The 24,206-nt window shown below is 42.1% G+C and overlaps 1 pseudogene; it reads right to left on the reverse strand.

The window, feature by feature from the left end:
• Positions 1–1,207: 1,207 nt before the first annotated feature.
• LOC117614651 lies at positions 1,208–15,162 on the reverse strand (annotated as a pseudogene).
• Positions 15,163–24,206: the final 9,044 nt, after the last annotated feature.

A 24,206-nucleotide genomic window follows, 5' to 3' on the forward strand; every position in this document is an offset into this window, starting at 1 on the left:
CCACAACGATCAACTTTTTTGTGTGTGTTTGGAGTTTGGGCCTAACACAAACAACTCTAGGCCTAGCAAGTCTACTCCCAAATCCCATCCTGATCTAAGGCCCACATAAAACGACAAAGTTTTGGTACAACTTACAAATAATGGAAGAAAAAAAACTTTGTTTTTGGAACAATCAGCTTAGTGGGTCATCGTCATGAAAGGACTTAATCAAAGAAGAATGGTGGTGTTAAAACTAATTTTTCAAAGGCGTGTGGCGTGGGAGTGCTTTGGAACGAGGCGGCAACTTTGTTTTTGGGTTTATGAACCATGCTTAATTTTAGTGATGTGAGTGTTATAGTTATTTTCGCAACTTTTGTCTATTTTAGTTTTGCCTTTTTGAGGATTGTTGTTTACTTCTTTTATTATCTTTTATACGTATTAGTTGTACAGTCCCGATTTTTTGGACTACAAGGGTCAAGAGATTTGTGGTCACTCACCGTTGGATGTAAATTCAACGGTTCACTCACTCTTTCACTCCTTTTAAGAAACTTTTACCGTTGGATGTTACATCCAACGATGAGTGACCACAGTCTCTTAAACCCCTGTGGTCCAAGAGATCGGGGCTGATTAGTTGTATTGTTAAAATTTATTGAATTAAATTTTATATTTGAGAAAAAAATTTATATTCAATTACTTGCCATATTTTTACTTGTTCATGATTACGTGTGAATTTAAATATGTATTACCTGAAAAGGAGCTGAGGTTTGTTTGAGTTAATTATATAATGTCCCAAATTGACTAAATATTTCACTGAAATTTCAACTCAACTCTCTTCTCGGAACTCTTCACTAATAGTTTTGTAGGTACTTAAATTATCCTGTAAACCCCATCGAATTTATTTATTTATTTTTAAATAAATCTCAAGTGAATGCACCCCAATCATAGGTACCTATTAGAGAATTTTTATGAACATGAATGTTTCAAGAAGATATCAATTTGGCACTAATGGATAACTTTGGCACGAATTCGTTGTAAATCTATGCCTAAAGATAACGAGTTCATATTATTTTTGCGTATATATATATATATATATATATCTCGCACAATTGAAGATAAAAGAAGCAAGACAATTGCATAAAATCGAAAGGAAAATAGCATTAATTCATTACGAAAGAGAAATTGAAACATGGATTAAACATGATAAGAAAAATTTGAAAATACAGCTAACTCAAACAACAAGGTAGATGTACACTGTAATTGAGGGAGAAGAAAATAGATTCTGCCAACTTTTGCTAACATCATAAGGAAGCCCATCATCACTTCCAACAATGCTACCTCCAAATAGTTCCGGAGGCAGCTCTGCATCACTTTCATCACTGTTACCACCCGAAAATTCACAAGGAAACTCTATACGACTCTCGGCACTACCTTCGTGTCAAACAATATGGGTATAATATTTTTCAGGTCGTATTTCATTTTCCAAAAAAATGTATTTATAGTACAAGAATATAACCCTAGTAGGGTCAAACTAGGAAACAAGATAAAAACATAATTACACAATATCTATACAAAAAAGAAAGAAATATAATCCTAATAAACTAGGAAATAAATATCCTAATTAAGCTAGGATCTCGCTAACACTCTCTCTCAAGTTGGAGCAAAGATGTCACACATGCCCAACTTGTCAAGCGAGTTGAGAAAGACAGTAGTAGACACAACTTTTGTAAGAACATATGCCAGTTGATACTCGAATGATATAAACAGAAAAGAAATAATTTCAGCATCCAACTTCTCTTTAACAAAATGTCGATCAACCTCCACGTGCTTTGTACGATCATGTTGCACAGGGTTATGCAATTGCAATTGCAGCTTTATTATCACAATACAAATCCATGGGTTTCTAGGGTCCAAACCCAAGATCTCTCAACAATCTTCTCAACTATACTAACTCGCACACACCTTAATCCATCCCATGGTACTCGGCCTCGGCACTAGACCTAGACACCACTTTTTGCTTTTTACTCATCCAAGTAACAAGATTACCACTAACAAATGTGAAATACCCAGACGTAGAACATCTATCAGTGACTGAACTAGCCCAATTAGCATCCGTATACCCTTCCACATCTGTATGACCATCCTTGCAAAACATTAACCATTTTCCAGGAGTTACTTTTTGATACCTCAAGATGCGCATCACAGCACCCATATGATCTTCACTAGGAAAATGCATAAACTAACTCACTACACTCACTGTATATGCAATATCAGGACGTGCATGAGATAAATAAATCAATTTCCTCACAAGTCGTTGATAACGCTCTTTATCTGTATGGACTTGATCAGGATACAACCCCAACTTATGATTTTGTTCACTAGGGGTATCAATTGGTTTACAATCTAACATTCTAGTCTCTGCAATTAAATCCAAACTATACTTTCTTTGAGACAGAAAGATACCATGTTTAGATCTGGCAACTTCAATTCCAAGAAAGTACTTCAAATCACCCAATGACTTCATCTCAAACTCGGAAGCCAGATACTTATGAAGATTTTGCATTTATGCTTGATCATTTCCAATCACAATCATATCATCAACATAAATAATTAAAGCTGTCAATTTACCTTTATGACGCTTTAGAAACAAAGTATGGTCTGAGTTATTTTGCAAATACCCAAATTTCTTCATAGATGCTGCAAATCTCCCAAACCACGCTATTGGAAAGTGCTTCAATCCATATAAGGACTTCCGCAGCTTACACACAACACCCTCCTTAAAGGTTACAGGAATACCAGGAGGGAGATCCATGTAAATTTCCTCATTGAGGTCACCATGTAGAAATGCATTTTTGACATCGAATTGTAACAAGGGCTAGTCGCGGTTAGCAGCCAGGGACAATAGTACACGCATAGTATTGAGCTTTGCCACTGGAGCAAAGGTCTCCAAATAATCCACTCCATAGCCAATAGATAACAAGTTACAATGGATATTGGGAACTAGTAATGCATGAGACAAGGACAGAGTAGGAGTGAGAGAGATTGTGCCCTCACTAGTAATTGGAGAGGGCAAGCCATTAGCACTAGTTATGTATGGGTCATAGACAACTCATAAAAAAATTTAGTATCATAAGTCATATGATCAGAAGCACCAGTGTTAATTATCCAAGTATTAGAGCCAGTACCTGGAATAGAATCAGAAACACACAAATTTGCAGAGACAGCAGCAACAACATCAATAATGGAGTTATCACTCATGATTGCAGCAGAAACTCAACAGATCACGACATAGTATACAATGGAACACAGCAGAGACACAAATACGACAGATGCACTAAGACAACAGAGTACACAACGGAACACAGCAAAGGCACAAATACGGCAGATGCACAAAGACAGGCACGAACACAGCAGAGGTACGAACACTACAACACAACACACAAACCTAAGAGGGCACACACGGCACAGGTAGAGAAAAAAAAATATGGGGATAGAACACGGGTGTCACATCCCGGGATCAACTTCGCCGTAGCACGATATTGTCCGCTTTGGGCCCCACTCTCTGCCCGCACGGTTTTGTTTCTAGGAGCTCACGAGCAACTTCCCAGTGGGTCACCCATCCTGGGATTGCTCTGGCCTCCAACTCGCTTAACTTCGGAGTTCCTACGACTCCGAAGCCAGTGAGCTCCCAAAAGGCCTCGTGCTAGATGGATGCCGGTGTGCACATATAAGGCACATCACCCCCTCTCCGTTGGTTGATGTGGGATCTTACAATTCACCCCCCTTAAGGGCCCGACGTCCTCGTCGGCACACTCACACCACACGGCAGAGTGGCTCTGATACCAAATTGTCACATCCCGGGATCAACTCCGCCGTAGCACGATATTGTCCGCTTTGGGCCCCCTCCCTGCCCTCACGGTTTTGTTTCTGGGAGCTCACGAGCAACTTCCCCGTGGGTCACCCATCCTGGGATTGCTCTGGCCCCCAACTCGCTTAACTTCGGAGTTCCTACGACTCCGAAGCCAGTGAGCTCCCAAAAGGCCTCGTGCTAGATGGATGCGGGTGTGCACATATAAGGCACATCACCCCCTCTCCGTTGATTGATGTGGGATCTTACAATGGGTGGGCACAACACACAGGTCACCAGAAAAGTTGGCTATGATGCTAAGTCAAACAATATAGGTAGAATATTTTTCAGGTTGTATTTTATTCTCTAAAAAAAGGTATTTATAGTACAAGGATGTAACCCTAGTAAGGTCAAACTAGGAAACAAGATAAAAACATAATTACACAATATCTATACAAAAAGGAAAGAAATATAATCCTAATAAACTAGGAAATAAATATTCTAATTAAGTTAGGATCTCGCTAACACTTCGGTGACCATGCTACTGACAGTACCCAATCCAGTATCCCAACTGCTGCCTACAACACTATTCCCATTTTTAGGGAACATCCCCAAACCCATCTCACTTCCACCAGTAATGCCTCCATAATTCACCGGAGGCAGCCCCATATCACTTCCAACATACCCTTGACCTTCAAAATTGTCAATTTTATTGGCCAACCCTAAATCACTTCCATCATAATTGCTGCCTCCAAAGTTCCAATTGGGTAACCCCATCTCATTTTCATAAGTTAAACTACCAAAATATGTAGTTGAAGGTACCCCTAGGTCACTTCTAACACTACTGGTAGGGCTATTAGTGTTTCAAATTTGCTTCCCGAAATCTTTGTACCATAACAAAGACTCAGTAAAATCGCCTTCAATTTGGCTCATGTTTTCTAACTGGTCTCCACTTTCCTCAGAAGGAATTCCTAGTGGATGAGTAGGATTAGGCTGCTCTAAATAATCAATTCGTTTTTGAATCTCCTTCATCATGTCCTCTAATGAAAAAACCAAGTCACTTAGATCATTTTCTTCAAATGCAAGCAACGACTTACCTTTTTGAATAACTTCGTACAAGATCTCATTCGTGTTCAACTCATTGTTCTTTTTTAAAATCTTCCTGATTCGCTCTTGCATTTTGGTTGCCCTCTGTGGGAGCAAAATTCCCCACGAGAATATTTGGTTGCAAAGATTCCCCTTCCTTCTTCGCCGCATGTTTCTCCCTACAAAATATAACAAATAAGAGGACCACACCCGGGGGGTGTTGGCCAAAGGCCATCCGATGCCTAAGTCAGTTCAATCGATCAGTAGAGAAACGATAGCTAAACTAGGGTACGAGAATATGTTTATAAGGTGAAAACTGGGTGGTCGGAGCCTTATGTAAAAGAGAGGGAGAGAGGAGGTGGCTAGGGTTTGAGGGGAATTTTCTGTAGAGTTTCAGTAGGAATTTTAAACGTATCTCAACCCTTGTGTGTGGCCATTTTTTTATAGTGGTCTTGGAGGCTAGGGTTTCAGAGGAATAATTTTGTAGATGGAAAGGAATTATTCCTCCCCGATTTAGAATTGATTTGATTAATTAGGGATTTGATTAATTAGGGTAAATCAAATCCCAAATTGTGGTAGGAATAAAATCAATTCTCAATTTAATTAGGCAATTTTCAATTTAATTGGGTAACTCCCAATTAAATTGAGTAACTCCCAATTAGGTTGAGTAATTTCCACTTAGATCAAATAATCCACAAATGGAAGAAATTATTTGACCTAGGGTTTTGATTTAATTTGGTTACCACAAATGGCCCCCAGCTTTTGCATGGCTCGTGGTGGTATGTAGATGTAAATTATCTGTTGGACTGTCCAGCTGTAACTGGGCTTCCTTCTTGGATTTGGGCTTCTACTCGGAGGAGGTTTCTGACTTGCTAATTTTATGAACACCCAATTGGAATGGGCTTGAAACTTTTCTTGGAGTTGGGTTCCTAGTAGGAATGGGCTTGCGATTCCTTCTTGACCTAGGATGCCCAACCTGTGTAAATGCAAGGCTTCACTTCGCTCTTCTTCACATTGCAAACTTAACTTCTCTACTTTCTAGCTTGAGAGAGATCTTGGAGAATTTGTACTGCTTGTCGAAGAGAGGAGTCGTTGTGCATCCCAAGGTAAGTCGAACACGTATATTTTTTTTTCTCCTTTTTTATTTTTTATTTTTACAGTGATGGCCAGCTGGGGGAAGCCCGGCTAGTTGTCGTTGCTACTGGCGACGGTTGGTAGTGGGCAACAGCTGTGGTGGAGCAAGTGGGCCCAAGTGGACCAGCTGCTGCTTATCGTCGCAGGTCTAGGATGGAGCATGATGGACCTCATACGTTGTGGGCCACGTCAGCGGAGCGAGTATCGAGAGGAGGTTGATGGTCTGCCCCCTGACCAAGATGTTGAGAGATGGAAGTAGAACGTTCTAGACAATGATGATCTGCCTGCAGAACAGAAGGAGTGTTCTGCCGAACCCCCCTAAAAAAGGAAGGTTGTTGTCCAGTCTTCAAGAAATGGAGCTGCAGCTTCGCAGGCAAAGGATGTATCTCCATTGAGGAAGAAACCAAGGCTCCCTTCTACTAAGAAGACATAAGTAGGAGCCGCTCTCCCTTCATCTGCTAGGGTTACGCACCTCTGTCGGCGCAGACAACAAGAAGGTTGGCGGTATGTGAAACACTCTGTACATCCCACTCAAGCCTCATGTTGACAAGCTTGGAAGCGATGATCTGCTCCTGGAAGTGGTCCGCTTGCTAACTAGTTCACCTGCTGAGAGGTAAAGAGATGTTGGTATTCCTCTACGAAATAGAGACTCGTTTGCACCAGTCAAGGGATAGAGATCGAACTGGGAGGTGTGCTCATCTGCCCAACTATTGCGATCCAGCTGTTGAGTCATGAGTAGTCAAGCCTGGAGTTGATTCAGCATCGTCGACACATTTGGAGGTGAGGATGGCGGTGGTTGAGAAGACTAGAGAGTCATTTGTCCGGGTGAAGGGTTCTTGTACAATGTTAGTGGCTGATCCCAAGGTGGACAAGTCCATCCCTATAGGGATGCAGACGTGCCTGATCTGCTGAAAATGAACCTCCTGTCAAGCCCGTCTGCTTACTTCAAGGTGGTTAATCATATCGATCAGGCTAGTGATCTTGAGACAGTCTCAAGTCTTCCCTTGGAAAAATAAAGGGAAGCAACATTTAATCTGCTTCAAAAGGGAGTAGTTCTTGCTGTTGAGACTATCTGAAACTTGTTTGCTGTTGCCTCCTCTATTGCTGCTGACTTGGTTAGTAGAAGAGATGCTTACTTCCGTCTTGAGCGCAAGAATGCATGAATGCGTACAAGCTGGGCTACTTAGACTTCTAAAATGGAAATGATCCTTTCTATGCCATTAAAGATGGAGACATCGAGATACTCTGTTATGACTTGCTTCCTATGCAGAGTGAGCAGGTTAATGCTGTGAACGTGGAAGGAGCTGAAGAGCAGGAGGTCGAAGAGGATAGAGCAGAGGAAGACGCAGTAGATCAGATGATGGCAGATGTCATGAAGCAGGCAGATGGAGCTGCTAAAGGCATAGCTGATCAGGGGGATGCCGAAGAGGCTGCAGATCAGAGGTTTCTTGCTGGCGTCTCGGAGTAGATGAAAACTTCTTTATATCTTTTCAGCTTTTGTAGTTTGCTTTCTTGTTTAGAATAATTGGTTTTATTTGACAATCTTCTTTTTGTTGAACTTGGCCGGTTGATCAGCTTGTTATGAAAATTTTAGTTATTTTTTCCAACTTCAATTTGCATATTGACTTGTGAACTGCTTGAGTAACCAGCTTGTGTTTTGATTGCACATTTCCCTTTGAGGATTTATGAGTGCCAAGGTCCTTTTTGAGGGACTCCAGGCGTGCTCTGCATATCCCGTAGAATGGTTCCCCTTAGGAAGTTGGCGAGTGTCAGGGTCTCCCTTGAGGGACTCCGGGAGTGTTATGCGCATCATGTAGGATGCCTTAGTCGTTGCCCTACTTCTCCCGAAGGACGCTGCTTATGGGCAACTGCATGACTATCCTATCTCCCTTAGGAAATGGATAAGAACTTGGATACCTCTCTTAGAAAACATAGAGAACTTATTTTGGGAAATTCTTGGCACGTCTTACGTCTCCATTAGGACGCTTTTTAGGGGGATGCGTCTCCCGAAGGACGCTTCTAGTCGTCGCCCTGCGTCTCCCTTAGGATGCTCTTTATGGCCAGATATGAACCTGGATACTTTCCGTAGGAGGCATATAGACCTTCTTTTAAGAAATTCCTAGCACACCCTGCGTCTCCTTTAGGACGCTTTTTAGCTGGCTGCATCTTTAAATAGACGCTTCTAGTCGTCGCCCTACATCTCCCTTAGGACGCTCCTTATGGGCAAGTGTATGACTATCCTGCCGCCCTTAGGGAACGGATAGGAACTTGGATACTTCCATTAGGAAATTCCTGGCGCACCCTGCGTCTCCTTGAGGACGCTTCTTAGCGGGCTGGTCTCCCGAATGACGCTCCTTATGGGTGACTGTTTTGCGGTGATCTGCTTGCCAATGAACTGAGAGCCATTGTTGGTAACCAGCGACTATGGGTAGCCTAACCGGCAGATAATGTTTCTTCAGATGAATCGCTCCGCATCAACTTCTTTAGTAGTGGATAGAGCTTTGACCTTGATCCATTTAGTAAAGTAGTCAGTGGCGACGATCATCATGTCCTTCTTGGCGGGTGCCGGTGGCAAGGGACCCACTAGGTCAATGGCCCATTGCATGAATGGCCATGGACTATTTTGTGGATGGTAGACTTTGGCAGGCAAGTTAGGTGGAGTTGTTGGCAGCAATTACATTTCTTAACATATTCGGTGGAGTTGTGTCGCATAGTAGGCTAGAAGTAGCCTATGTTTAGAGCATTCTGGGTGAGTGACCTACCCTTAGAGTGATTGCCACACTCGCCATCATGAATTTTGCAGAGAACCTCAAGTGTTTGCAGGTACTTTACGCAGGTGAGATGAGGGTCGAAGTATGATTTGCGGATGAGCTTGTTGCCGTACATGTAGTATCTCACGGCCTTCTACTGGACCTTTCTAGCTTCGGACTTGTCCGTTGGTAGGTTTCCATTCATCAAGTAGTTGACAATGGGGTCTTGCCAGTTGGGGTCCTCGTCAATCTGCATTGTGTCGATTGACTCTATTTCTTCCATGCTTGATTGGTCAAGGTGTTCGACCTGGATGGAGCAACTGAACTGGGTGTCCAGCGCTGACCCTAGGCTTGCCAGTGGGTCTGCATGCGCATTCTCTGCTCGGAGAACTTATTGGATGGTGAAGGCAGGAAACGTCTTCAACAGCTCTTGAACTTTGTCAAGGCATAAGATCATCCTCAGGTGCTTCGCCATGTATTCATCTAACGCTTGATTTGTGATCAATTGAGAATCTAAGTAGATGGCTAGCTTCTTAATTGCGAGTCCTTTTCAAAATGCAGGCCAGCGAGCAATGCCTCGTATTCTGCCTCGCTGTTCGAGGCCGGGAAGCCAAGCGTGATAGCTTGCTCCAACAGGGTTCCATCAAGGGTGGTGATGACAACACCTGCTCCAGCTCTCTTTTGGTTCGACGCTCCATCTACGCGTAATTGCCACATGTCTTTGGATAGGCTAGGTTCAGAGGAGGTTCTGTTCGCTTTCGAACTTTCATTCTTTTTGTTGACCAACTTCTCTTCTTCGGCCAATGGGGTGAATTCTGCAACAAAATTTGCTTAAGCCTAGGCTTTTATTGAAGTTTTTGGCCGGTAGAGGAGGACATATTGACTTAGCTCTATAGCTCACTTCATGAGTCGCTGAGAAGCATCATGGTTGTGGAGGATTGATCTCAAAGGAAAGTCGGTCATGACGATGACTCGATGAGCTTGATAGTAAGGTCGCTGCTTTCTTGCAGAAACTACAATAGCTAGAATGAGCTGTTCCAATTTCGAATAGCGAGTCTCTGCATCAATGAGAGCTTTTGATGTGTAGAATACTGGATGTTAGGCCCCCAGCTCTTCTCGGATGGGAGTTGAGCTGACAACTGAGTTGGACACTGCCAGGTACACGAACTAGTCCTCACCAGGGACTGGCTTTGAGAGCATAAGAGGTGAAGTGAGATAAGTCTTCAGATTCTGCAAAGCTACTTCGCACTCATCATTCTAGTCTCGAGAGGAATCGGTTGAGGGCTGCTGCTCTGCCCGTCAGACTTTGTTTCTCCTTCACTGTGGAGGGTGACTTCATCTCGAAAATGGTTTTGATTTAACGTGGGTGTGTCTCGATACCTCGTTGCGTGACTAGGTATCCTAAGAATCGGCTGAAGGATACACCAAACGTGCATTTACTTGGATTTAACTTCATGCGATGCTGACGAAGCAGGCTGAATGCCTCGGCGAGATTTTTGATGTGATCTGCACGTTTTGGGGCTTTGACCAGCATGTTGTCCACGTAGACCTTCATAGTTTTATCGATCTGCTCCTTGAAGATTTTATTCACGAGCCTTTGGTAGGTTGCTCCAGCACTCTTCAGCCTGAATGACATGACCTTGGAGTAGTAGGCCCCTCTCTCGATGATGAAAGAAGTTTTCGCCTTGTCATCCTCATGCATCAAGATTTGGTTATAGCCAGAGTAGGTGTCCATGAAGCTGAGCAACTGATTGCTAGAAGTGGAATCCACGAGTTGGTCGATTCTCGGTAATGCCCTTTTCTTGTTTTGCAACCAGAACAACGTTGGCAAGCCACTACGAGTAAGAGACATCTTCAATGAAACCAGTAGCTAGGAGTTTATCAATCTCGGCTTCGATGATAGCGACCCACTCGGGAGCGAAATTGCGTCTTTTCTGCGCCACTAGCTTGCTGGCAGTAGGGGTGGGCGCGGTCCGGTTCTCACCTTAAATCGAAATCGAAATCGGTACTATTTAACCGGTCCAGTTCGGTCCAGTTTAGCCAAAAAATTTCAAAAATCGGCCGGTTCGGTTCTGACCGGTTCCGATTTTGAACCGGATTATTAATTTTTTTCAAAATTTTTTTTTATAGAAAATAATACTAATAAATAACTTATTTTTTTGGCTTAAAAATTAACAAATAATCCAATTCATACATTTATAAATTTTTTGAAGTTGAACTTGGAAAAATAGTGATTATACAATTTAAAATATGGCATTAGATTTTAAACATTTGTAAAAATAAAAAACTATTTATATGACTGGTCCAGTGCGGTAGGGTGTAAAATCGGAGCCGGAACCGGTCCGGTCCGATTTGTTGACTTTTTTGATCAACCGATTTTTTTTCACCAATTCGATTCGGTGTTCCAGTTTTTCGGTTCCAATGCCCACCCCTAGTTGACAGGGTTGACGTGGGGTCGATGACAGATGATGTTTGGGTATATGGCAGGCATATTTGACGGCGACCATGCGAACATGTCTTTGTTGTTCTGGAGGAAGGTGGTCACCTCTACCTTCTCGTCTAGTTTTAGGCGTGAGTTGATCCGGCTTTTCTGTCTGGTTGGTCAGGATCCAAGGATATTTACTTGATGCCCTCTTCGGGTTTTCATTTTTCTTCAGGAGAGACCTCTGGACAGATTTCCTCGGGTTGGTCCTGACGCTTTGATTGCTATAAGGGAGCAAGATTCAGTTGTTCAACCTCCTTCAGATCTGCTTGGCTCACAGGGAGGAACTGTGCATGTTTACTTTTCTTCAGCCCTTGGGCGGAGCATTTCCTCGCCATTGCTTGATTGCTGTTGATTTAGCCGATACCGCCCCTAGGGATTAGGTACCGGATTTTCTAGTGTGTGGCGGAGGTGATGGCGTTGATCTTGCCTATCCATAGCCTGCCCATAATGCCGTTGTAGGGTAAGACCTCATTAATAACCGTGAATGTTTGCGAGCTGATTACAGGTGGGGAGTAGACGTCAAGGTCTATCGTGCCCACGGTAACCGTTGTCGCACCATTAAAGCCGGTCAACGATGTGGCTAATTTGTTGATCTTTGTCTCCAAGCCTATCTGCTAGATGATCGCCAATTATAGGATATTGGTTGCGCTGCCCTCATCTGCGTGGATTTGGTCGACCATAGCCTGAACGATTTGAATGCTGATGACAAGGGCATCATTATGTGGCATGTCGAGGTCGATCAGATCTTTCTTTTGAAGTCGATCATAAGATCATCTTCTGCTGGTGGAAGGTCGGTCGAGATTTGGGAGATCACAGTGGCCTATTTGACCTTCCTCTTCTTTTCCTTGCTGGTCAGCCCAGACTTCTCGGAGTCGGCTAGGATTGTGTTAATTCTTATGACCTTCGGGGGCGGCTCCTTGGTGGTCTCAATCTTCAATCCGCTGGATGGCCTGCTTCGCAATGAATTTCGTGCAGTGACCTTCTCTCACGAGGTCTTCAAGATGCGCTTTCCAAGCAAAGCAGTTGTTTGTAGTGTGCCTGTGCGTCCCATGGAAGGTACAGTATTTGCTAGTATCCTTCTTGTCTGAATCTCCTTTCAAAGGTGGCAGTCTTCTTACCCAAGGTTTGTCCTTCACTTAGGCTAAGATTTGATGTATGGGGATGGTGAACTTGGTGTTGTTCTCTCCTGCCGTAGCATCTCCTTGTGGGAGCGACCTGCGCTTGTCCTTGTTCCTGTTGCTAAATCTGTCGTTTCTTTCGCTTGGCCGCTTAGTCGGCTGATCTTCCTGCTTTGTAGACTTCTTTGCGGCGATTCAATCATGATCCCAGAGCTTATAGCGTTCAGCAGTCGCATAGACCTCTGCCAGAGTCTGGCTGGGAGTGATAGTCAGCTCGTGGTACAAGTCGTGCTCAGCTGGAAGGCCTTTCTTGAAAGCAGAGGACGCGATTCGGTCGTTACATCCTACAATGTTGGCCTTTTCTGCTTTGAATCTCTTGATGTAATCTCGAAGGGATTCATCGGACTTCTTGCGCAGGTTGTACAAGTGGTCAGGGTTCTTCTTGATTGTCCGGTAAGATGTGTATTCTTTGGTGAAGACGTAAGCCAGCTTTTTGAAGCTGCTAATCGATCCGGATGGAAGAGTGTGGAACTAGTCTTGTGCTGCTCCTCACAAGGTCATCGCAAATACCTTGCACATCAGCGCGCCATCAGCCTTGTGGAGGATCATAATACTTTTGAAGTGTTTTAGGTGGCTCTCAGGGTCAGAATCCCCTTTGAAGTGTGTGAACAAGGGTGTCGAGAATCGCTTTGAAGGAGCGGCATACTCGATTTCGAGGGTGAAAGGCATTTGACTGGTCTATCTCCTTCCGTAGTGCATCTTCGAAATTTCCCCCGGTCTTCAAGTCTAGAAGTCGGTCATTTACAAGCTTCTCAACGTCTTCCGCACAAATTGCTGGTCGGCCACGTTGGCGACCTTCGCGATTTGAGCGACGCTAATTGACTTACTTGTTGGTCTGCCAGGTTCGAACTTCTCGTCTGCGCTGCCTAGGCGGCGTGTTGGTGGACTGCACATGTGAAAGATTCTTTGTAGGTTGTTGACGAGAATTGACTCTTTTAGAGTGAGCAGTGGAGCGCCTTTCCTCATGGTCCTCATTGTGAGGGTTATCCAGCTGACCCCCTTGGGGGCCTAGTCTTTCGTGAATGCTCTTCTGCGAGTGGACAGTTGGGCGCATTTCTTCATGATCCTCGTTGCGATGGTTCTCTGGCTGACCTCCCTAGGGGCCTAGCCTTTGATGTACTTTTCCTTGTGGGCCCAGGCAGGTGCGGACGTCAAATCGTGGGCCCAGCCTTTCGCGCACGTTGTTCCTTAGACTCAATCTGCTCTGAGTGTGGCTCGTAGATGCTTGCGACATGTCAGCAGGCTGATCACTTTGTTGTCCCTCGCCTTGTCTGCTTACTCCTGCTCGACCTGCTCGGTACCCGTCCTGCCTACTGGCTCGTTCGTCCATCATTTTCTCTTCGCCTGGTTATCCAAGGCCAAGGTTTTGAGCCAAGCTTATTTGGTTGATGAGCTGCCTCATTAGATTGCTTTAGTCGTCCATTCTCTAAGCTAGCTGGTCAATTATCAGATTAAGGTCTGCTTGACTTCGTGGATCGGGAGGAGGGAAGTGTGTGGAGCCCAAATGTACATGGGCTAGGGTTTCATTGGAAGTGTACGCGAGAGCGTGCGTCGAGCATGGAGGCAACGGAGGGAACGCTTGAAGTTGCTCCAAGATCGGGCCTAAGTCGGCGGTGGTAACGAGCCCACCTTGATGGGAGTTTCCACCATGCTCGGTTGCGGTGGCCGGTGCAATGATCTCAACTGCAAGTCCAGTAGGTAACACGGTGGTGAGAGGTGGTGGTGCCACCATGTCGATCGCGGGATCATGGGTGGAGTGGCTTTGGGTCGTCGCTGATCGAGCCATCGCGGCAATTCTGCCTCTCGCCTTCTTGCTTCCAACCATGGTTGTTTGGAAGGCTTCGGTGGATTGAAAAATAGGAGTAACGGATTCCTTGAGCAAGATTGAGTATAACTCGTGCTCTCAATGAAAGCACCAATTTGTGGAAGCAAATTTCCACACGAGAATATTCGGTTGCAAAGATTCCCCTTCCTTTTTAACCGCATCTTTCTCCCTGCAAAATAAAATAAATAAGAGGACCACACCCGGGGGTGTTGGCCAAAGGCCCTCCGATGCCTAAGTCAGTTTAATCGATCCGTAGAGAAACGATAGCTAAAATAGGATATGGGAATATGTATATGAGGTGAAAACCGGGCTGCCGGAGCCTTATGTAAAAGAGAAGGAGAAAGGAGGTGGCTAGGGTTTGAGAGGAATTTTCTACAAAGTTTCAGTAGGAATTTTAGACATACCTCAACCCTTGTGTATGGCCATCTTTTTATAGTGGTTTTGGAAGCTAGGGTTTCAGAGGAATAATTTTGCAGATGGAAAGGAATTATTCATCCCCGATTTGAAATTGATTTGATTAATTAGGAATTTGATTAATCAAATCAATTCCAAATGGAAGGAATTATTTGACCTAAGTTTTTTATTTAATTTGGTTACCACACCCTCTCCTTCAGGTAAGTCTCTTGGATCATCATCTTCTTCCACCGCTCTAGCTCTGGTATGTTTTGAAACCTTGCAAGCAATTGTTCCACCAATGGGCAATCCGGCCACACAATAGGCTCGTCAGCATCACTTCCATAAACAATTATAAAGGCGCTAACATCGCATAAGTTGTTTATCTCACTCATTTTCTTTAACAAGCATGCCTTCCTCTTTCTGAAGGTGGATTTTCTAGCAGCATCATTCTTTATCCATGCAAGTTTGACCTTATTTCTAGCCATGGTTGAAGCTATAAAAAATTTTGATGCCCTCTCTCGATTTATTGAATACTTATATACACTGAAATTCTGATGTTCTTCAGTCCACCCACCAAGGGGTAATATATGAATATATTAAGGGTAGAATTTCCAAACAAATATAATTGGAGATGGTAAGTTATCCAAAACACTTTTAATTTTAAATATTTATTTATTAAACAACACATAAATTCATTAGTAGGAAATTAAAAATTAAAAATTAGAGTTGACAATAGGGTGAGAAAAAGCCAGATTGGTTATCGCACTCTCTCATTGGCAATTTGATTTTCAATAGTCATCATTTTTCCACCTGGCCCTTATATTAGCTATTAGCTCACTCCAATTTTTTTTTTTTTTAAGAAGATTTTTCTTCTTTTAAATAATGTGAAAAAGTGGATCAAATTCTCTCTCTTCCCCCTTAAAGTGCTCCCGAGTTTGATTCACATAGGAAATAATTTTGAGGCAACCCTTCATTCCCTTCCCAAACAAATGACCAAAAAAAAAAAAAAAGAATAGGTAAAAGAGGCCCACTATATGAAAAATAACAAAACAATCCCAAAAATAATTAAGAATAAAGTTGGACCTCAATTTTTCGAAGGCCCTGTGCCGCTGCCCAACCCGCACACCCTCTGGCAGGCCTAAGCTTGATTCCTCAATTTTACCCAATTTGGGGTTTTCTGTGTAATCAATTATTGTGTTCCTTATATTACTTAATTAGTTGTTGGATATGTTTGTTTGCCAAGTGTGTTTGATCTCGAGTATAGCTTTGTTAGCGTCTCATTCTTGTTGGATATATGTGAAAGCCAGTAAACTCTCTTATCTTTCTACAAAGGACAGTGGATGAAAGACCCAAGCCCGTTTAGGACAGTGGACAATGGACAATGAAACCCGGAGATAAAGCCGGACAAGGAGACAATGGACAATGGACCCGGAGAATAACGCTTAGACTATAATGAGGGCTAAGTTATAAGGGGTAAGTTATAAGGGGTTCAGTTTATAGCCATCAGATCAATCCAAGGGCTGGGGAGAATTGAGATTAAGTTTCACAATTGGGTAGGTGGGGAACCCAAACCCGAATTGAATATCCAGCACGTCCAAAAGAAGAAGAAGAGGGAAACAGGACCGAAAAAGAAGCAGAAGAGGCAAATTCGAAGTCTGAACAGAAAACTCTCTCTCTCTAAAACCCAGAGGTCTGAGAAACCAATGAAGGCAACGGCTAACGACAGTTGAAGGCAACGATTCGCCACTCACGTTCTCCAGACCCTGAAAAAGTAGTTATTTTGAGTAGAAGGGGAAAAGTGTGGATTCCAAATCAGTGAAGGGGCGAAGCAGTGGAAGGGGAAGGAGAGAAGCTGTATTCGTTGGAAGTGGTAGGTTCCATTTGTGGAGCAAAGAAACAGAAACACCCCACACAGACGCCTTGCAATAACCAGCATTTGGTGAGTAATTTATGGAATTTGAGTTTAGGGTTAGAGTAATGGTTTTCCCCAATTTGTACCATAAATGTTGTTAGATTTGGCATCTGGAAGTTGTGCTTCAGTTGCATGTTAATTTTTGCTTGGGTATATGTTAAAAAAATAATGAAAATCAAGTCAATAACAAGTGACTAACATGTCAATAATGATGTGAATAGATAATGGTGTTGAATTGGAGGAGGCCCTCAAAACCTTCCACATTTGAAGCAGTGCATAGTGCAGATTATCTCTCTGGCGCTAGAATATGTATATATATATATTTTCAAATAAATATGATTTCCTCTGTTACTAAATTTGCCTGAGAAACATGAGAAAAGATAATAATAAACTCATGAATAGAAGTGCAAAGCATTTGATGAGTAATTTATGGAATTTGAGTTTGGGGTTAGAGTAATGGTTTTCCCCAATTTGTACCATCAATGTTGTTGGATTTGGCATCTCTTCTTTGTGCTTGAATTGCATGTTAATTGTTGCTTGGGTATATGTTAAAAAACGAATGAAAATAAAGTCAATCACATGTCAATAACATGTCAATAACATGTCAGTAATGATATGAATAAGATAATGGTGTTGAATTGGAGGAGGCCCTCAAAAACTTCCACATTTGAAGCAGTGCAGAGTGCAGAGTACCTCTCTGGCGCTAGAATTTATATATTTTTTGAAATAAATATTATTTCATTTGTTACTAAATTTGGCTATGATAAATGAGAACAGATAATAATAAACTGATGAATAAAAGTGCAAAGCATTTGAAATAAAGGTTGATCTATGACGATTGTGGATGACTGAAGAAAAAGCTAGAAAGAAAGATGAAATCTGACAATTGCTTAGCAAGCAGATAGCAGAGTAGATGCTTTGCTTTGCTTCCTTCCACTATATTTCTTATTTATGTAGTTTGTGTTGTGTATGAAATGACAATAATTGTGATGTGTGTGAAGTGCAGAACTTGCCTAGATTGCACTCACACGAGTATGGATCCATAAATAAAACAGGTGAAATTGTTTGTAATTCACATAAGCATTGCATTAACATGTATTTGCACAAAATGTGTCACATTGCGTTGATGATGTTAAAGCCTGTGATCAGTAATCCCTATGCTCATGTACTTTGTAAAATTTGTAATGTGCCTGGTTGACTAGTTGTGATTGTGCAAATACATGGTAGTATATGTGTTCACGTTATTTCACATTGTATTTGAGGAAATGGGATCCAACGTGGAGCTGGTATGGCCAGAGGCAGAGGCATATTCGTCACGGGTGAACAACTGCTCACATGCAAATTCATCTCTAGCTGCACTTCGAGCGAAGTTGAGTGCTGAACAATTAGAACAATTCAAGACATCATGCTTTGGCCATCTTCTGAATATAGATAAGATTCAGTTTAGCGGGCAGATTGTGCATGGGGTTGTGTTGCGTAGAGTAGCGGGGCAGGGTGTGAAAGACTTGGATGGACTGAGTTTCTTATTAGGGTGTGACGTTGCTCAGTTCACTCGTCAGGATTTCTGTTTGATCACAGGGCTTCGTTTTGGGGAAGTGCCTGAAGTTTCCAGTGGAGAGAGTGATGAAATCAGACTTCAGAAAAGATATTTTATAGACGAAGGAATTACATGCAATGCTTTAGAAGAAGCATTTCTGAGGTGCACAGAGGAAGATGACATCTACAAGCTAGCTCTTGTTTACTTTGCTGAGTTAGTGGTTTTGGGAAGGGACAAACATTTGAACATCAATCTAAATTACCTGACCCTTGTAGAGGACTTGGATGCGTTCAACAGGTATCCGTGGGGTTCGGTGTCCTTTGACAAAACCCAAGACAGTCTATTTTCTGCACCAACAAAGTATGTGAAAAGCTTTGAAAATGAAGAGGGAAGAGGGAAGGGGAAAAGTAAGGTAACGGGAACAAGCCGGAGAAATGAGAAGGGCAAGAAGGATAAGCATGGTGAAGCGCAAAGGAGTGGCTGGAGTTTTAAAGGTTTCACGTATGCTTTCCAGGTACATGGTAATAATGTTCATGTCAGTTATGTTTTGTTTATCTTTAAAACATAAATAATGACTTTTGTCCTTTGAATTGTGTAGATTTGGGTATATGAATTAATTCCAAGAATGGCGGACCTGAATTACTGCAAGGTTGTTGATCCGACCGCTGTCCCGCGTATTTTGCGATGGAGAACTACTACGTCTGTTCCAGAGATGAGAAAGTTGAACAATTATTTTTTCCAGAGCAAAGAGGTTTGGTTTGCAGCCCTTGGAACTATTGATAAGATTGAATGAAATTATAAAGTAGAATGATTTAATATGACTATTGTCTGTATTCTGAAACAGTCAGTTCAGTTGCGGCGCTATGTCCGAGTGAAGAGGAAATGAGACAGCCATATTGGAGTTGGCCACAGGATCGCCCTGCTGTTGTCTCGGCAGAGTCAATTCCTTCTTCATGTGGTGATCTTGATGAGTTGAACAAGGTGGTAAGCTTGTTGAGGTCCGAGTTGTTTCAAGTAAAGCGGGAAAAAGACATCCTTCACTTAAAGGTCATACGGATGGAAAAACTGTTGGACCGATGTTTAGGTCCTCAGTTTGAGCAGGAAGTAAGGAGGGACCTAGCTTTTCTGAAACAGAGGACGAATCGCTGTGTCGTCTCACATCTATTTAAAGGATATGGGGGATATCCGGAAATGGATGACCTACTTCAACAGGATGAAGGGCCAAGTAACATAAATGAGGGGGAGGAAAAGGAAGATGAAGGGATTGAAGGGGGTGAAGGGCCAAGTTATAGAAATGAGGGAGAGGAAAAGGAAGAGGAGGGGATTGAAGGGGGTGAAGGGCCAAGTAATACAAATGAGGGAGAGGAAAAGGAAGAGGAGGGGATTGAAGGGGGTGAAGTGCAAGGAAAACCAAGTGAGGTAGAGGAAGGGCAAAGGAAAACAAGTGAAGGAGAGCAAGTGCAAGTAAAAAGTAGCAAAGGAAAAAAAGGCCAAAGACAGAGCAGTGAGGGAGAGGAAGTGAAAAGAAAGAGCAGTAAGGGAGGGAAACTGCAAAGGAAAAAAAAGGAGGGCAAGGAAGTGAAAAGACAAAGAAGTGAGGAAAAGGAAGTGCAAAAAAACCAATGTGAGAAAGAAGATAATGAAGTCATGTTGCTTGGGGGTGACATTGGCGAGAGCACGGAGGGGACACAGCTTGAGTTTAGTATCCGGGACATTGATTTGGATCAACACACAGCTGTGCTATCTAAGTTGAACGTCTGGTTGAATCATAACGGTAAAGCTTCCGCACAAGGGGTCCAATTAAGGAAAAGGAAGAGGATCATTCCGAAGTGGAAGATCATTGAAGCCAGTGAATTGGTTCCAAAAACTGCGGCACAGACAACCGGACTGAAGACGTTAGACCCAATGAAGGCGATTCCCCATGATGATCTGGTTAATTTGCTGAAACTTTGTTGGGAATGGCGCCAGGACCCAAAGTAAGTCCCTTGCAATTATAAGATAGAAGCATGACTGTATATAATTTTTAATATTGGCCATTTTCTAAAACTGTTTTATATTCATAGTTTGGTGATGCAATTTGGAAACGTGGAAGCTGAGATTGAATTCTTGGCTTCCCTCGTGAAAGCTGATGGTTGGCTGAAAGGAGATGTAAGTGTAATTGATTATGCATTTGTTTTAATGTCCATAGATTATGAGATTGACAAGAAAAACATGTTGCAGCACCTTGATTTGGGGTTGTATCTCATGCGGAAGCGACAACAACAGTTGGAGGATGTTGAAATAGCTGACTGGACAACCACCGATGTTTTTTTTTATGGTATGTCATCGGCCTTGACCAAGTGCCGTTAATAATTACACATTATCCATACACACCTTTATCGGAGGTGTTTAACCATTGATTGTTTTGTATTTCACAGAATCACATAAGTACTTGCTTTGCGGAGAATAAAAGGAAAAAACAGCAGGTTGGGTGGAAAATCAGAAAAAGTTTACTAAACGTTGTAAATGGGAAGGTTCCTCCGTGTGGGATGGATTGGCAGAACGTCTATAAGGTGTATACCCCATTTATGTTGACGAAGCACAAGCATTGGGTGGCTGTAATGATTGATCTGGTATTGTGTGAAATCAAAGTGTACGATTCAAAGGTTTCACTAATTCCAGATGACATCGTAAAGGAAGAACTCGCCCCGCTATCAATTACGCTTCCAAATCTTCTCAACACCATCGACTTTTATGAAGAAGGTGTTTATGCAAACAATTGCAGCCGAGATTGGTGGTGTCTGTGGCCAATAGAGCGTGTGGATGTTCCACAACAGTCAAATGAGTAAGCACAACTTTTTATTTATTTTTATTACTTTGAATTGTCAATTACGTTAGAATGTCATTAGTTGAATTGATCGAGTTCTTTTTTTGCTTCAGAGGCGATTGTGGCATGTTTGTGTTAAAGTACATTGAGCTTTTCAGCGCTCAGCTTCCGTTAGCTACTTGCACCTCGCACAACATGCCTTTTTTTTCGGTTGAAATTGGCTGCGGAGATAACAAGGGGAGATGCTTACTTCCCATGATATTGGTTGAAGATGACAAATGGTACATCAGAAGGTTTTGGGAATGTCCTTTCTCAAACTAATGTAAATACACAATATTCTCGTACGGGGGCTTTTCGAATTGTACCGCTAACTCCTCCATGACATTTACATGTTTGTTAACCAAACTGCATTTAATTGGAATGTTAAGACTGCATATGTGAATTGGGATTTGAACATGGCCTTTTAAGTGTATTACATCATTGCAATGCCATATGTCATTGTTGATGCAAGCCACCATTAATCGCAATGTGTTGCATCATAATAGGTGTCTAAACATGCGAAAGGTTTTCGGCAGCTCAGTACCATAAAAGTAGAAACAAAGACAATATACACAAAATGAACAACAATTCACTTGCGTTTCGACAAGCAATACACACACAACAGACAAACAATATACACAAAATTGGCCTGCCATATTCAGACAATAGACATGCAATATACACACAGTATACATGCAATATACACACAATAGACATGCAATATACACACAATAGACATGCACTATACACACAGTATACATGCAATATACACACAATAAGGTGGAAGCGATTTACACACAGTAGAGATGCAATATACGCACAATAGTAGGAAAATATACACACAATAGACATGCAATAATGATGCAATATACACACAATAAGGGAGTGTAATAATGATGCAATATACTTCAGTCCCCAAGTACACCAACCCATAAGGAAGTCGTATTGAATACGATATTAAACTTAACAGTTGTTCTTCCTACTAAAAGAAAGAATAAGGTCCGTTTCCCCCCTTCATTCTTACTTGAGTGATACTTGTGGCCCCAATAAACATCCAATATTGGGGCAATGATATTCCATATACATTCAGCAAACTATCAATAAACCTTCAATAAACATTCAATATCGGTTCTATAACATGCCAAATACATGCAGTTACTAATAATAAAGAAGGAAACACTCCTCTTAACTTCAATAAACATTCACTATTTGTTCAATAACATGCGAAATATGAGATTATAATAATAAATAAACCTTCAATAAACATGTCAACCATCAATACATTGTCAATAAACATTCAATATCGGAGCAATAAAAACAAATTAATGCTTCGTATGATTTTATCGTATTGGCCCTGTCTTGTGATTTTACAAGCATTCGTTATTACTTGGTTTTTGAAAGTAAGTGTTGGAACGTTTTTGCGTGTTTTCAAACAAATTAATGCATTTGTTGAAATTCAATGCCAATCCACGTATTTGAAGAACAAATATTACAAAATGGGTTTAGGGTCTCATTGGTGGTGCGTGCAACATGTCTTGTGCGGGAGAACTTTCACAAACTAGGAGAAACCGTGCAGTTAAATGATCATTAACAGAACAAATAAAATGACAATTGATACAACTAATAAAACTAGTACCAAGTCCTTAATGGACTTCAGCATGTTCAGCACTCTAGCATCATACGTGTCATCTTGATGTTCTGCTTCAGCGGAGGTTACATCAACCCATTCGAATCCATTGCAACTGGTGGCTCCCTAATTGCAGGCATCATATATGGAAAATAATTATGTCAGAGTTAGACATAGGTGCTTTTCACCCACATACATATTCTTTAAATTAAAACTTACATAGGAGGTTAGACACTTCCAGAATGGCTTCCCTCGATTTTTTTTCAGATTTTGAAACCCGAAGCACCATTGTAGCTCCACAATAGTGACACCTCTTTGTTTGAGCGGGCGATGAAGACGAAGACATGTTCAATCTTCTCAGTTGTAACTCTTCTCACTCAGATCTTCTCACTGAAACCTCTTCGGACTCATACCTTCTCACTCATAGTTGTGATTCATACCCCTTCACTCATAACCCTAAACTTGTAACTCATCTCTCTCTCATCTCTGCCCAAATCGAGTTATATTTATTTTTTTTGGGATAATTTGGTGGGTTGGTCACGATGTCGACACATGTACCGTCAGCATTGTGACATCTCTTAGCCCGAAAAGCAAAATAAACTACTTCACTACCAATTATAATTTCTGAAAAATGAGGGGACAGTGCTTAAAATTTATTATTTTATTTATATTTCATTAAGGCAACTAGTTGGATAAGAATCCGTAATTATTGGTTCCATTTTAATAACATTACTAGGGGTAGTTGGGGGTGGGAAAATGGAAAAGTATATGATGGGACCTTCTGTCACTAGTCAGTAATCCATCACATTTGTATCAATGAATTTGATAGTGGGATAATCCCAAATATGGCTATGCAAACAACGATTTAATTAACTTTTTGACTGTCTGTCTCTGTATGCACCGTTTTGACGTTTTCCCTTCTTTTGTCTTCAGTTTTAATTCACTTCGGTTCAGTGTCTTTGAAAACGGTCAACTTCGAAATTCCCCACCTGGAAACACCTTTTCAAAACACTATAAATCATCCGCTAAAACAAAACGTGTACCCCAAATATTCTCGTTTTGCACCTCTGCCACTCCTCAAATCGTTCCATTCCAAAAACTGTTCAATGAATTCGAAACACTTCACTACAATCGGAGGAAAGAGAAGGAAGCATGTCCATTTGGATATGCCCCAAGCCTTCATCCCGGAGTCCGCTTGGTTTCAAGTGATGTTATACGTGGCAACCGAATCATCGAAAGATCTCTTCCGTATGGCATCTGTGTGCCCATTGTTCCAAACTTTGGCAAACAGTCCACAAGTGTGGAACACCATTTCAATGGCAAAGTACCCATACCATCCTATCTGGTACCATTCCAGACCTGCGGTCCAGCATTTCTTGGAACAATGCAGGGCTTGCGATAACCCTGAGTCCATATTTAGAGAAGCATTCGATGTTTTTTTCAAGCACGGTAAGGTGGAAGCGTTGTCTGGGATGCGCACTGCAGCCACGGCAGGCCATATGGAAGCGGCTTATGTAGTTGGACTACTTGGTATGTCCGAAATTGGTCAGTCAAAAGAGGATGCATTACAATTCTTGTGTTCTTTGAATCACACAGCATGTGTTGCAA

Source organism: Prunus dulcis, chromosome 1, assembly GCF_902201215.1.
Source record: "Prunus dulcis chromosome 1, ALMONDv2, whole genome shotgun sequence".
NCBI lineage: Eukaryota > Viridiplantae > Streptophyta > Magnoliopsida > Rosales > Rosaceae > Prunus > Prunus dulcis.